This window comes from Chiroxiphia lanceolata, chromosome Z (assembly GCF_009829145.1).
Source record: "Chiroxiphia lanceolata isolate bChiLan1 chromosome Z, bChiLan1.pri, whole genome shotgun sequence".
Lineage (NCBI taxonomy): Eukaryota > Metazoa > Chordata > Aves > Passeriformes > Pipridae > Chiroxiphia > Chiroxiphia lanceolata.
Genome location: NC_045671.1, coordinates 75,054,402 through 75,069,423, shown reverse-complemented (window position 1 = coordinate 75,069,423; position 15,022 = coordinate 75,054,402).

Below are 15,022 nucleotides of genomic sequence, written 5' to 3'. Positions count from 1 at the left end.
AAAACAGGTCACAGGGCTCCCGCTTTCCCTCTCGCCGCTCGTCTCGGCCCGAGAGACAGCGTGGGGAGGTGGCAGAGGGGCCGCGGCGGGGGACTGGCCTGGCCCCACCCGTCTACCAGCGCGGCCGTAATTGTGGGGACGCGCGGGCACCGACCCGCGTGGGCCCGCGGGATGCGCAGCTCTGCGGGGTGCGGGAATGGAGGCCGGCCCCCGGCACGCTGCGGAGTGCCGGGGCGGTGCGGTCTTCTCACAGTCCCGCCGGCCATCCCCGTGGCCGCGTTAACGAAAACAACGCGGGGGCTCCGGCGGGGAGCAGCCCCCCTCACCCCCTGCCAAGGTGGGAGGGCTGGGACCCGCTCTGCTCCCCGTGCGGTGCCCCCCAGAGCGCGGCTGCAGGACCCTGCCGCGGCCTGGCACCGACCCCCGCGGTGCCGGGACCGAGGGTGAGATTTAAGGCCGGGTGCGAGAACCTGCGCCCCACGGACGCCGAGAAGAAGCCGCCGCTGTCCCCAAGAACGGACAGTGCCTCGGGGGCCAGCGGGGCTGGGGGTAGCTAGGATCCCCCCAGGATGTCCCTGGAAAACGCCTCCCGCTCTCCCCGGAGCAGCATCTGAGGGGGCACGGAGTCGTGCCATGGCAGAAAGCCCCGGGAAGGGGCGCTCGGGGCCAGCCCACTGCGATACTGTGGCCACAGCCGAGGGGCCCCGGCCTTGGCATGTCCCGGACCACGTTTTAGAGTGATGCTGTGCTTTCTGTACACAGAAGGTAAAATGACAGCGAAGAGGAAAAAAGAGTGGCGCGACAGAAATCCGGGTTTGGAGTTTTCCAAGGACAGTTGTTGCCTGCCCTCTCTGAAGAGAGGAGAAGATCACGAATCTGGTCCAACCGTTTTTCCTTTTATATCTGATACATAACGTTAGGACGTGAAGGTGTGCCCTCCCACCCCACGACGCTCACACTCGTCCTGTAGCTCCCGAGGCTGTGCGGGCTTAGCCTAACACCTGGCAGCCAAATACACCTGGAGCGGTCGGAGCAGAGCGCCTCACCTCCCCAGGTACCGGCCTGTACTGCTCCTGAGGCTGCCTTCTCTTCCTGAGCCATGGGTAACCAGGATTTGGGAGAAGTGGAGGGGCAGGTGGTTGCAGGGAGCATCCAAAGGCCCACGGTACCTTTGTAGTTACCTGCATTTTCTCGCATTTATGTAAAACACACCAACACCAAATAGGGAGAGGGGGAACGCTGCTACAAATCATAGACTGTCCCTCAGTCTGGGCAGTATTAAAGGTGGGAGGGCGAGTGTTACTGTTCTTGAAATAGCCGGTGCTCCTTTGCAGCACCACAGCCTCCTTTTCCTTCCTTGTCTGACATTTTAAATTCAAAGCAGAGGAGATTTAGCAAGAATCCTGGCTCGCTGTGTTCCCACAGTTAAAAGTCATCTCTGAGATGCGGATGCTAATTGGACTGGAATCATTTAAAAGGTGTGAGGTGAGCAGTCCTGCAAAGTTGAGAGCACTTAGGAAGCTTAATCGAGTATCTTCAGTGATGTTTAGAGAGCTGTGAACGGGAAGCCATCAGAAAAACGAGCTTGAAAGAGCAGAGCGGAGGCATCCCGTCAGCACTAGTGCATATGGAGGATGTGCGCTGTCCCCACTGACAACGATCTCCCAACTGGAAGTGAAAGAGGGGAGATGCTGACTGCTGATCGTTCTGTCAGCGCTCCGTCCTCTCCCTGCCCAGTCAGTATAGTGAGGAGTCAGAGCCGAGGTGGCGCCGCTAACAAAAGCAGTTTTATTTTTGAGAGTGTGAGAGAAGGGCAGGAAATGCTGAGAGACTTCTCTTTTTCAACCAGTTTTCATTATTATTTTTCACTCCCCCCTTCTAACCCTAACTGCTGTCTCAGACTTGCTTCCAGTTGCCGAGGGTCCTTGTCGGTCTATTCCCGGTGGTCCTTATTGGGCGTATTCCTCAGAGAGAGTCGCTGCCAGCCCCATGCCCGGGTGAAATGCTTTTCTGAAAGACCTGCCTAGAGCTTCTCTGTCTGGCACCATGAAGGCTGCTCCCCTTACTGGCTTCCAGGATTTTTTCCTCTATTCCACAGCCGCACTGACTGGGGTCTGCCTGATTTTGAATATAAACGTGTGTCGAAGCAGAAAACTAGCCTGGTTTATCACAGCAATGAATAGCCCAGAACTGTTTTGTCAGCCTACTGTGGAACGGCTTAGGGCCACAGTGAACGCTTCAGTCCCCTCTCAGTCACTTTCACTGATCTCGAGTGTGGTTATTTTGATAGTTAAAAAGACATGGGTTTTAAAGTCAGTTTTGCAGAACTTTCTGCCCGGTGACACGCTTACATGAACAGCTGAAAATTATCTAGGATCCGAGGGAGGACAAGTCACACCAGATGCTGGGTTCTACCTCTTCCTGAGAGCTCTGTGAGAAACTCCACCGTACTCTCTGAAATTACTGCAGTGACGTGACAGAGCGAGGGCTTGGCCTCCCGGTAGCGCAGCACGACTGGACGGCCGCGTTCGGGCTTCCCCGGCCCCTGGCGACGGCTCCTTGTTCAAACACGAGAGAAGCGTGATGCGAGGCACTGTCCGCTGCAGAGCTGGAGCCCTGCGGTCTGGGGGGCACGCCGCCAGCTCCTCGGGGAGGAAAAGTGCTTGTTCGGATGCAGCGGTAGAGGCGGGATAAGTGCTGCTTGTGTGACCAGCGTGCACAGCAGAGGAAAGAGACGCCCTGAGACTCTCTGGCGTGTCTGGGGATGCAGAGCAGCCGGACCAGGGAAAGGAGGGAGAGGGAACATGTTGCTGATCTCTTTGCTAGACGGAGGGTGCCGTGAAGTGCTTGCGGACTACAGAGTTCTGGGCAGAGGACAGAGCAGGAATTGTATCTTGGCAGCTGTAGGTCAGGGAACTCATGGAATAGCACCCTTGAAGTCCACCCTCTGTCACTGTGCTCGGACTTTAACAGTGGCCCTGGGTTCCTGGCAAGTGAGATGCCCTGAGGGGCAGGTTGTCAGCTCACTTTTGCGTCAAGCAGAACAGAGAATCTGGCTGGGGGGATGTGCTCGGAGGAACAGCTACTCAGTTGTAAGCCCCTCTTCCTGCAGTCTGAATGCATCCTCTCATGGACGTTTTGAGAGAAGGGGACTATTTTGGCTACATGCAAAATAAACAAACCAAGATTTAGTTGGGTTTGAGGTTGTTTTATGTGGGCTCTGGCTGGAAGTCGATTGACTGCACTACACAATGCTTACTTTTCCAGCCTCAAGTCTCGACAAAGCCAAGAAAAAAGAATTTCCACTGAAGTTCATCCAGTGCTGTAACTTTTGTGTTTGCTGCTATTAAAACGTTTGAAAAGGTCAAACTGATTCCTTTGCTTTGAGAATTGCTGGAAGAAGAGGTAGATTGGAAGACGGGAAGTTAAATCACTGAATAGTCTGCTTCCAAAAAATGCCAGCAGAGAGGAAAATACAGTGGATTACATTGGTTGACATAGTAATGTCCAGAAAATGCAACCAGAAGACTGGATGTTAAAGAATCTAAGCCTTTCTCATGGCTCAAAAGCAGACACATCCAGAGTATTAGCTGTTACCTTTCTGAGATTAGGTTTTCTGTTATTAAACAAATACTCTTCTACTGATTATATATATTAAAAAAAAGATAATGTGCCACAGCCTCTGAACACATAATTAATTCTGATGAAATAAATGGGGAAAATCAGAAACCGGGTAGCATCAGAGTCCAGTGCAGTCCTGAATCTCTCCAGATCAGGTATTTAATACCCACAGGAATAGGTACAAAATTCTCCTGATCCTCCTCAGCTAACCAGTGGTTGATTGCTAAGTAAGCACATCTCTTTGTTGACATGCTGCCACAAACACAAATAGATGCTGCTGTAGATCCCAGTTGCCAAAGTATTTTTCATCCTAATGTATTTTGCTTCCAAAGAGATTTCAAATTTCCCCTGGACTATTTAACAGATACCTCACAGCAGGTGCTTCAGGTAGGTGTATTAACCATCTCTTTACAGTGGCTTGGAGAAAGATTTCCATCTATGGTTTTAAGAACCATTCCAGTAGATGTAAGAATGAGTAAATGCACATTGCCTCCATGCAACAAGGGCTAGATGTTCACAGCAGATATTGAAAGAAGAAAAGCATTAAAGAGGGATGGAAATGTCTGTATGTCTTCAAGCCCCAGGTCACACTGTTACAGCCCAGGAAGTTTCTCATTCACAGCAGCCCTGGGTAGAACCTCCATTAGACACATGGTCCAGAGAGTGTTAGGGCAGAGCAAGAGGGGATGCACACCCTGGGGTGCTGAACTCTGCTCTAAAATGGGTGTTGCAATGAGCAGCTGGGGCAGCAAAGGACTTACCAACAGTCATTTGTCAGGTTTTAATAATGCAGACCAGCACCAGCAGCCAGGATATTCCGCTAGCTATTGCGGACAAACAGATGTCCAAACAGATATTTAGCCAGAGGAGGCTAAATATATACTGGCCCATGAGCACAGACACTGCTGGAAGGAGCATGTGGCTGGAAGAGACCCTATGAGAGCACATGGATGGAGATTGGGATCAGGAAGGTGGTGCAAGGATGTCTGGGAAGGGATGTCTGTCATCAGCAACGTTATGCAGGGCTGTGGCAGAGCAGCTCACAAAGGCAGCCAGGGGCTTTCCCATGCAGCACCTGCAGCCAGGCTCACTCAGATGCCAGGAAGGAGCAAATGATGTTGGCTGGCATGCACAGAGGTTGCACATTCTAGTTGAGATGCTCAGGGTTTCAATCACCACATCATCCTTGGACCCAGCTGGAATGGTCTCTTACAAACTTGAAATGCCCAAAACATGACAGTGGGACAGACCTTGTGAATTGCACCATCCCCGAGGTGACTCCACAATGGTTGGCTAGTGCTGGCCTTCCAACCTTTTCCACTGAAACACCACTTCTGCTCAGTACCAGGATGTTTCTGGGGACCATTTTTTCCATTTTGCCTTCTGCCAGGATACTCACAGACTGAGTCAGACCCCTCCTTCCTCCCTGTCTCTGGTCTCCCACCCCTGTTGACAGCCAAAGCTCTCCCTCTGGAAAGTTCTGCTGCACAGCACTGCATCATAGGACAATGTTCTGCCTAACACCAGGCTGAAAAAAATGTCTGTTGCCCAACAAGGAAAAAAAAATTAAAACAACACAGGAAAGTCTTACCACACTTACTACCTAAACTTTAACAGTGATTTTACTTTAAAAAGTCAGGAAGATTTCTTTCATGTCTCCCTATCTTGACTCCCTGTCTTTGCTTCTGCAGCATTTCTCTCACCTGCCACTGAGCCATTAGCCTCTCGCACACTGCCATGCAATAAAACGAAGGACTTTTTTCCTCTGGAAATGCTCCTGGGCACTGTTTCAATCCACTGGGCTCTGTTTCAATCCACTGGGCTTTGAAGAACACCCGAAGCAGCAACAGCAGCCTCCAGAGGGACCAAATCCTGCATGGCAGTGGCATTGCTCATCCTTTCACCTCTGTCTCTTGCAAAGCTGTGTGCTTCCCTCCCCCGTGGCACACAATGTGGCTGCTGCCCCGTGCCACACCCACAGACACAGGAATGATGTATGCACGGAATCCATCCCACAGAGGGGCCACAAGAGGATGGTGCATTGCAGGATGTGCAGGGTGTGAGACACTTGTATTGGTCCTGCTACCTACAGTGACAAGTCAGGGTGTTTTCAGTCCTTGAGTTCCTTTGAGAGTAATTACTGCACAAGATTGTTTTTCTCTTCTCCTTATGTATTTTTGATGTAATTTCTCCTTTTTATTTGCATTCACTCTGATTCTGCAGGGGCACAGGCAGTGTTTGGAGCAGATGACAAAGAGCTCTGCTCTTTATCATCGCACCTCTAATGGTCATTAGCTGGGAACTTTAAGAACAATGCAGAAATCTATTTCATTAACTCCAGATTCTGCTTACCTCCAATTATACGGCTGTATGAAAATTACCAAGTGTGAAATATAAAAAGGTTGTCTTGTAATTGAAACCTCTTTTTTAGGTAAATTTTGAAATCAATAAAAGAGAAATTATAATGGAGCAGCTTGATAACACTCACCCTGTTTGCTCAATATGTAGCTATAACCATCATGAAAAGCCATTTGCCTCATGGTATGTTCTGGAGGAAGAAAAACCAAACTGAGCTGAAGAGGCACTTTGGTAAGGGCCTGGTGTAACAGGACAAGGGGAAATGGCTTCACACTGGCAAAGGGTAAGGTTAGATTGGACATTAGGAAGAAATTCTTCCCTGTGAGAATGGTGAGGCCATGGCACAGGTTACCCAGAGAAGCTGTGGTTGCCTCTCCCTGGAAGTGTTCAAGGTCAGGTTGGACTGGACTTGAAGCAACCTGGTCTGGTGGAAGGTGTGCCTGCCCATGGTACAGGGGTGGAATTAGATGGTTTTTAAGGTCCCTCCCACCCCAAACTGTTTTATGACTCCATGATGCTCCCTGGGGAGCACTGTGTCTTTGCCCACTTAGCAGCTCAAACAGGAAGAAAAGATGCAATTTCCAACATGTTTCAGTCCCTCTCTTTCTCAGTCTCAGAGATTTGTTTGAGCTGTGGCTCCAGGGATAAAACTGTGTCCAAAGAATGCCCAGGTGTGTGGGTTCAGGGGATAAACCTCCTCTTGCAAGGGATGGGCTCTTGTTCCCATGGCTTATGGCAGCCTCCAGCACGACAGAGACTGTGAAGACAAAGCCTCGTATTTACCGTCACTAAAGCGGAACAAAACATTCTTTAGGGGAATTTCCTCACTACTTTTACAGCTCAGCTGTGATACTTACTTCACTCATTAGTGCTGCTATTTCAGTTTTGTCTCTATTTCTTGTTCTGTAGGACATGCGTTATTTTGAGTATTGCAACCAATTTTGGGGGAGTTTTTCAGAAATTTTGCAACAAGGCACATGGGACATCATTAAACCCTTGTTTCCTCAGGGACAATGCTAGTTGCCTAGCTGGGAGACCCCTCTGGAAATTCAAGCTGCAGCAAATATCTTGCTGTCTGACATAGCTGCCTTTCTCTGTCCCCCTCCCTGCCTTTAGGAGTCTCCAAAGAAACCATCCAAAGAAACCACAGTCCAGCCTCACCCACAGCACAGGACAGATGGAGCTTGTCACCATGGTGAAGGAAAGTGTACTGGTCTGGTCAGGATGGCTCTGAGCCCAGCTGAGTCTGTGCTGAGCAGCCTGGCATGGATGACCTGCGGGTACTTCCCCCATCTCTCTGTCTCACTGTCTGGCCCAGCAGAGAGAACACCACCTGTGCTACGACAGTGGCACTCTCCAAAGGAAGGTCTGTCCAAGCCTGAGAAAGGAAGTATGGTTGTACCAAGTGGACAGTGAGGGAAACTACAGGGAAAAGAAAGGAAAACCGTCTCTTGCTAGAGAAAGACAGCCTTGGTGGGCATTTGGGGTGGAGGGCAGGGCTTGACATGAACAAAGATCTGCCAGGTCTATGTGATTAGGGCAAAAAGACCCCACCATAAACTGGGTGATGATCTGTGGAAACTCTCCACTGCAGTTCCTTTACCCTTTTATGTCAAATTTTTACCCACTTTTTGCTAAAAGCTCCACCACTTGGGTTCCTGTGAGGCTTCTCGGCCTGTCAGCTCTTCATGGAGAGAGCAACACATTTCACACAGTCTGTGGGACTGCAGAGGAGAAGCTGCAAGAGGCAGCTTCTGGCTATGCAAAGCTCACAGTGAGTAAGGGGGCTCCATGTTAAAAGGAAAAACTGACTGTTTTGCTAACTACGTAATCCTGTGGCTGGTGACTCGAGGCTGCTGAGGGTTGTCTCTACTACCTTATCCACAGGAGTGCCACTTAGGCACAGCAGGAATTTCAATGACTGCCATGACTAGGGATTTCAGGAAGGAATGCAGGTATTCTAAAAGACAGCCCCAGCCCAGACTGTCTGTGCCTGTCCCTTGCACCAGTCAGCCCCTAGACTGTCACTGCCTGATCACTACGGGAAGAGTGGACGTGTCACCCACCCTGTCCATTCTCGTGGCCTCACCGGCAAGGACATTACATGCTCCAGAGAGAGAGAATATGAGTGGGACAACTTGCTCTCCCTTTCCTCCCAGTTCACTCAAACCCACACTCCCTCACGAGCTAAGGTCATTAGTACCACAGGAATTTGGCCACAGCCTGGTTCCCCAGCACTCCAGCAGCCATGCAAGCTTTTCCACTAAAGACACCCTACAGAAACACTTCTTCTCTTGTTCCTAATACTGTGTTGTAGTTGGTTTGTTGTCTTTTTTTCCAAAAGAATACCACTAGTGGGCTTCCTCCACCCATCCAAGCGTTCTTAAGAAGCAGTCATGGTGAGACAGCAGATTTGGAATACAGATCCTTGCCCCATACAGGTAAGCCACCCAGATCTAATTGATACTAATCAATGATATCAACATGATGAATCGTGCCTTGCAGATGGATGAAATTTAATCTAACAACTTCATCTGCTCCAGTTTAATACTGCTGGTCTAAAATATAAAAGTCTAACTGTGTACTGCGGTCTTTAATCCAACATTCAGGACGGAGGCCTGAAATTTTAAAACCACGCACTAAAAAAAGAAAGGCTTTTCTACTTGCTGTATTTGCTACCTGAATATTGAAAATTATTTTTAAAACAGAGCTGTATATCAGATATAATTTGAAGTAATGAGTGTATTTTTCTAATTTTCCCAGTGTTAACCTAACAATCCATTTCCAGTATCATGCATAATAATTAATTTGTTTTCTGTATAGTAATAAGATTAACAACTTCACATTTACATGGGGTACAGAGTTATGTTCAAATAAAATAAGTTCTAATGAGAAAAATTGAAAGTGGTAGCAAATCAATATTTCACTCAGCAGTCCAGGCTTATGTGTGTTTGTCTATCTTTCCTGTATGTATTTTTGTCAAAGTTCCACTGTAAACAAGATAATTTCTTTCATGTTAGGTTAGCCTGAGTAAACCTATTTAATGAACAACAAATACATTGTAAACATTAAAATAAATCTAAATACCTCAGAAAACATCCAGGAAACTATAGGGTGCTTCAACAGACACAGTATGCTAAATACGATGCTGCACTGCTTGGACTCCCCACACAGAGCAAGCTGACATCAGGCATGGTGTGATTTCAAACTGATTTTTAAATGCTTTATTTTAAAAGATCCATACAACACACACACATCTATCAAACAAGCTTCTTTTTGTCCATCAGACTGGGAAATTTGCCTTCTTTTCAGTGAAATACTGAAGCAGCAGCAGAAGTCAGTGAGTTCTAACTAAGCAGAACAAAGACTAGAAAGACTTCTATTTTTTTTCTAGAAATGGATATTCATAGAAGAGCCAGTGCTCCAATACTTTGCAGTGACTGTCTGAACCTAAACCTCCAGGATTTACCTAACAGTCCTTTTTCCAGGACTACCACACCTCTCAGACTGCAATAACAAGGTGACGAACACATTTCTGCACAACATATGAGTCATTTTCCTTGAGCATTTAGGTACAAACACTGATGGCACCAACTGGCATGGAAGGAGCCAGGGGTCTCCACCACCTTTCACAACTGAGGAAGCCAAGGCACTGGCCACTGTGATATGGGTCAGGAGGCACCTGTAAACACCCCCTATTATCAGGCAAAGCCCCAACACCTTCCTGAGGCAGGTGTGATGAAGCAGGGTCAGGCCTCCTGACAGAGCATCTCCAGTACAGCTCTCAGCCTGGTCCAGCCTGAACTGCTGGCTGGAGAGCAGTGAAAACGAAGCAGCTATTAATAGTTTGTTTGTATGGTTTCTGGTACATATGTTTCTTCACCTAATTATAGGTGATTCAAGGTTCACTGCCCAACTGAGCACAGCCATCTCTTCCTACAAGATCTTCAGTTGCTGACACCTTCACCAGACTGTAAGACTTTAGGCCAAAATTTTCCACACCATGTATATGACTCAGATTATGGGTTTGCCTTTTAAGGTTTCTGTTTCTTTTTGTGTTTGTTTGTTTCAGAAAAAGCTTTGATTAAATGTAATTTTTTCTCAAGGATATAACAACCACAGAATCACAGAACATCCTAAGTTGGAAGGGACCCACAAGGATCATCAAAGTCCAACTCCTGACAAACGTTGCTGTAGTCCTACCATCACTTTTTTTCAGAATTATTTTGCTTCACAGCAGTACTCTTACCACTTTTGCGATGAGAACTTCACATTTTTTGGGCGACGGGACTCCTCTAGGTGACACACCTACCTTTCCTCTTAGAAAGCCATACATGTTTGAGGACACTGCAAACTGCTTGTTCCCATATGATCCCCAAACATCCGGAAACTGGCTGCTCAGACTGTCTCCTACTTCTGCCTGGCCCAGCTGTGTGTTGTCTTCACAAGGTCAGTAAGGAGTGTGTTTCAGCCTGATCTGAACAAGGCATTCTGGGAAAGCCTTGCCCTTTAGCCTTGCCTTCAGCTTCTCAGGGAAGGAAGGGAGGTTTAGCAGGCCAACAGAATTTGGGTCCTTTCCAGGATGTGGGACTGCCATGTTCTGAAGACACAGTTAAGCCTGTCTGTCCACTGACAAGCAGCCAGTCTGTCTCTCTCCATCACAGGAGTGGCCTAAGATGTTTTCAGAGACATTTCTTGTCTACTAAATGTGGGGAATTCAACTACACAGACACATTATTTGCTTCCTCCAGCTGCTCCTAGAATCATAAAATCATTTAGGTTGTAAAAGGGAACTGAACAGAGACAACCCCTTGCCATCACCTTGCTCCAGCAGCGTCATGTGAAACCCTTACCCCTGTGCTCTTCTGGACCACTGTGCTCCTAGGGACTTGCAGTACCTGGACAGGCTTTGTTGCTTTGAAGAGATCAGCAGTTTTTGCTAATTCCATTGTTGAAATAAGTAGCAGCTCAAGTGGATTCTCAACAGGATGTTGAGCTAGGTATTTAGTACTTATGTCTGCAATGGAATTAGCTAAAATTGCAATGTTTAAAAGCATCCTCACTTGCACCATCATGACCACGACATTCTTGTGCTGGCATCACATCAGCTCAGGAGTGGTGGCAGCCCTGTGCCCCCAGTACCTCCCACCAGCACAGCATATGTCACGGGCTGCCTTCCCATGGCCCTGGCAAAGGGCAGAGAGCTTTGCCTCCCCAGCCACATGCTGCCCTGAGCAGCTGCCTGCTTTGCCTAGACTTAATATGTCCCTTCACAGGAGACATGGTGCTCTGCTCCCGCAGCCTCCCCAGGGATGTGCCCCTCCAGTCTCTACAGCAGAGGCTCCAAGGCAGCCATGACCAGACACCGCACAGACCAGGTCTCACGTGGATGTGTCACTGCCCCAGAAGGCTCCTCTATGCCCAGAAAACATGCTTGTATGCCAAGTTTTCATGTTCATAATCATCACAGACACTGGGAATCCAGAGATCTTCGGTGACAAGAGTCAGAGACCGTGTCCAAATAGTGGTGTCTCGACATGAGACCATGGGCTGTCCCTCCCACAGCTCTGTGCTGACAGGCAGGAGCTCTCCTGGAAGGTGTCTCTGCAGGCTAAGGGAGGGGGAATGAAGCCAGGCTAAGATTGACTGGACACTGTTAACTACACAATTCCTGCTCCATTTTTCCTCCAGAAGGAAAAAGCGAAGGAAGAAGCAGTGAGCTGTGTGGTGGTCCTGTGGTTAATGTTGCTGTATCTGTCCCAGCAGCTGTTGGCGTTGTCAGTGCACCAGCTGTCACACTCAGATGTGGCATGGCTTGGGCTTCTTTGGGTGGTTTTGCCCCTGCACTGGCTGCACTGCCTGTGTTACCCCTATTTACCGCAAATCTTGCACAAGACACGTGGGTCCTGGTCCTATCCTCAGCCAGCCACCCTGAAAGGCCATTCAAATCAACCATGGCTTCACAAATGCCCAAGGAAATGATGGCCAAGTTCCCCAAGGGGTTGGGGCTTATGTGCCACGGGCTGTGCCACACCTGGGTAAAGGGGGTTTACACAGGTGTCCCAGCCTGGGAGTGGTCAGTCCTGAACATCCACAGAAATGGTACTGGGAGCAAGGAGAACCTGAGAGCTCACTTTGCCCTCACAAACTTCTGGTCTGCCCATCCTTGGAACGAGAGGAGCAGCTCTCTGGTGGGATCTTCTTCCCGTGAACAAGCAACACAAAATACGGTGCAGGGAGCAGGTTGTGGAGTTGCGTGGATCAGGCACATGGCTTACATCCCTAGCCTGAGCAGAGTGTGTGTCACAGGTCTGAAAAAAAGATGTTGCAATTTTTTCCCAGTGTCTCCCCCTCCACCTGTTTCTTCCGGGATGGGGCGGGGGGAGCAGGGGCAGGCGGAGCGCTCTTGGGAAACGCGGTTTCCGCGGGGAGAGAGGGGGGAGTACTTTGTTCAGGGGCTTTTGGGTTTGGTCCGCCGACCGGACAGAGCGGGGAGCCCAGTTTCGGCCACCTCCTTTCCTTCTCCTGAGAGGAAGTTTGGGGTTTTTTCCCCCACGAGACACCTCGCAGAGGACGAGACGACAGAGAGAGAGAGAGAGACTGGCCCATCTCAGAGCGAGGTATTCAGTTTTCGGGACTGCCTGTAGGAGAAAGGACTCCTTCATCCGTGGCTGCGATGCCATCGGCTGCTGGCTGCTGCGAGCACACGTGGCTGCGAGCGGCTATTGAACTGCCGGGACAGTCCTGCCTTCCCCCTTGCTCCTCCCTTCTCCCCCCCCCCCCCCCCCCCCCCGGGGGAATCGGGGCTTTGTTTTGTTTCTTCTGAAAGTTTTTGATTGCACCATTTGTAGTTTATTCAGATTTTGTTAATAAAAAGCTGGGGTTTTTTTCTTTTCCACATTGCCACCTGAAGTTTCTTAATTTCTAGGTTGTAATCTTGTTAAACTAAGACAGTATGTTTCCCTCCCTGGGTGCTGTCTGATAAGGTCTGGGTGTTCTGAAGGACCCCCAACTTTCAGCCTCTACATCACTACCACTCTGATTACTGCCAGTCCTCAGCAGAGGCTCCAGCACCCACCAAGGATGGGAGGGCTGGTCAGGGTCCATCCTCTCACAGCTGCAGCTCCTGGCTTAGGCAGTGCCCAGTGCCACATCTCCAGCTGGCATAGACTGACTCTGCTCCGGACCTGTGCTAATACCCTTGTTTACATATGGCCTGATACACTCTTAATGCTAACAAGTAAATACAGGCCTGCAGTTAGATGTACTACACAATTACACTTGCAAAATAAGAAGGAAAAATAAGCTAGTATTAAACACTGATATGCACATTTTTTTCAAGCACAAGTGACATGTGACAATGTGGATTTGCCTTCTGAGATGTCAGAGTTTAATGAAGTAGGAGAAATCCTGAGGAGAGTAGCACAGGACTTAGATTTCTCCTTATGAGGATTAACTTCATAACCCTGTTTAGGAAAACAAACATTTTCTGCAGCTATCCAGCTTATACAGCTCGGGATAACCTTTCACCATCACTGCTGTATTATCTTCTCCTTTATTGGCCTGCTCCTGTCCATAGGGCACATATTCATACTTGGACCTGCAGCCCCATGGGTCACAAGGCTCCGAGGTCCTGGCAGTGACAGCATGCATAAGGTCCAGCCTGTCCTTCTTTCTCAAACAAAACAGTTTGCACTGACACCTATGTGTTTTTCTGGACCTAGTGAAGAAGACCTGCAGCCTTGTGGGGTGCGGTAGAGGGGAACCTGTGGCTGTACAGTGGATCGCTGTAACTCATGCTCACAGTGAAAGGCTGTCCTGCCTGTGCTTCCTGGACCAAACATGCAAGACAGTGATTTTGCTGAAGCCTCAGGGCATCTGCCTAAGCATTGCTGAAACTACTTGGCTTTGGTTCATTTCCCAGAAGACACTCATTTAGATATTTCATATTAGAATGTCTTCAACAGCAGAGTGGAGGTGCTGCACACAGATCATCTTCCCCTGCTCCCAACACACCTGAGGTCAGGTACCCCCAGAAGTGCAACATCTGCTCAATGGACTCCATGGCTGCACACAGCCCAGTGCACCGCACAGACCTGACAGGAGTCATCTGGCTGGAAACCTGGTTGTTGCATTTCACAGTTAGACTGATGCTCGGACAAGGAGCTGAGCAAAGTGGGTAGGAAGAGAAACACATTCATTCTGGGGGGAGAAGTGGCTTTTCTGGGGCAACTCCTCTTCAGGCTTCCATGAGACTTCCCTCAGAAGTCCCTGCTCAACCCTTAACTTCAGTCTCCTACAGAAAGTGGAAAATGTTCCATCACTTCCAAATAAACAGGTGAGCCATGGTGGGTGGTATGCACCTACCAGTGGTGAACACCCCAGACTGAAGGTGCTTGTCTGTCAGCACAAGAGACCACAGCAGACTTTCTGCTGACCGTGACAGACTTTGGATGGTGGTTGCAGATGATGTCAGAGCCCATGAACTAGAGCCCCTGTGCTGGCCACATGGTAAGCTGTCACAGCAGCTGCACTCCCTGCAATCAGCTATTTCTTTGCAAAGGTGGGAATTTAGGAGCACAGTAAAACTTCATAAAGCAATCTCAAAACTTTTCTAACATTGTGTTGTGGCTATGGCTTGAACACTCTTTCCAAATTTGCTCTTTAACTGTCCCCAGGAGCAAGATCTGTGCTGAAAACCAAGCCCAACTGCCATTGTAATTATTCATACTAGTGAATTATTAGTAAGAATGTCATCAATTAGAAATTTCTCCAATAACTAAAGGAACAAAGTCTGCAGTTCTTTTCCCCATATCCCTATCTGCCTCTCTCACCCTATTAAACTCAGTTTCCTCCATTACATCTCCTCTGGCTTTCTGTGCAATCTCCTCTTCCCTTCAACTCTCATGTCCCAAGCAGTGATCATTTCACAGTTCCTGCTTCCCCAGCGCACCCAACCCATCCTCAGCTCTGCTAACAGCATTGCACAGGAGGCAGCCTGTGGTCTGGCTGGTCCCAGGCTGCCTCCAAGGCAGGAGGCCAC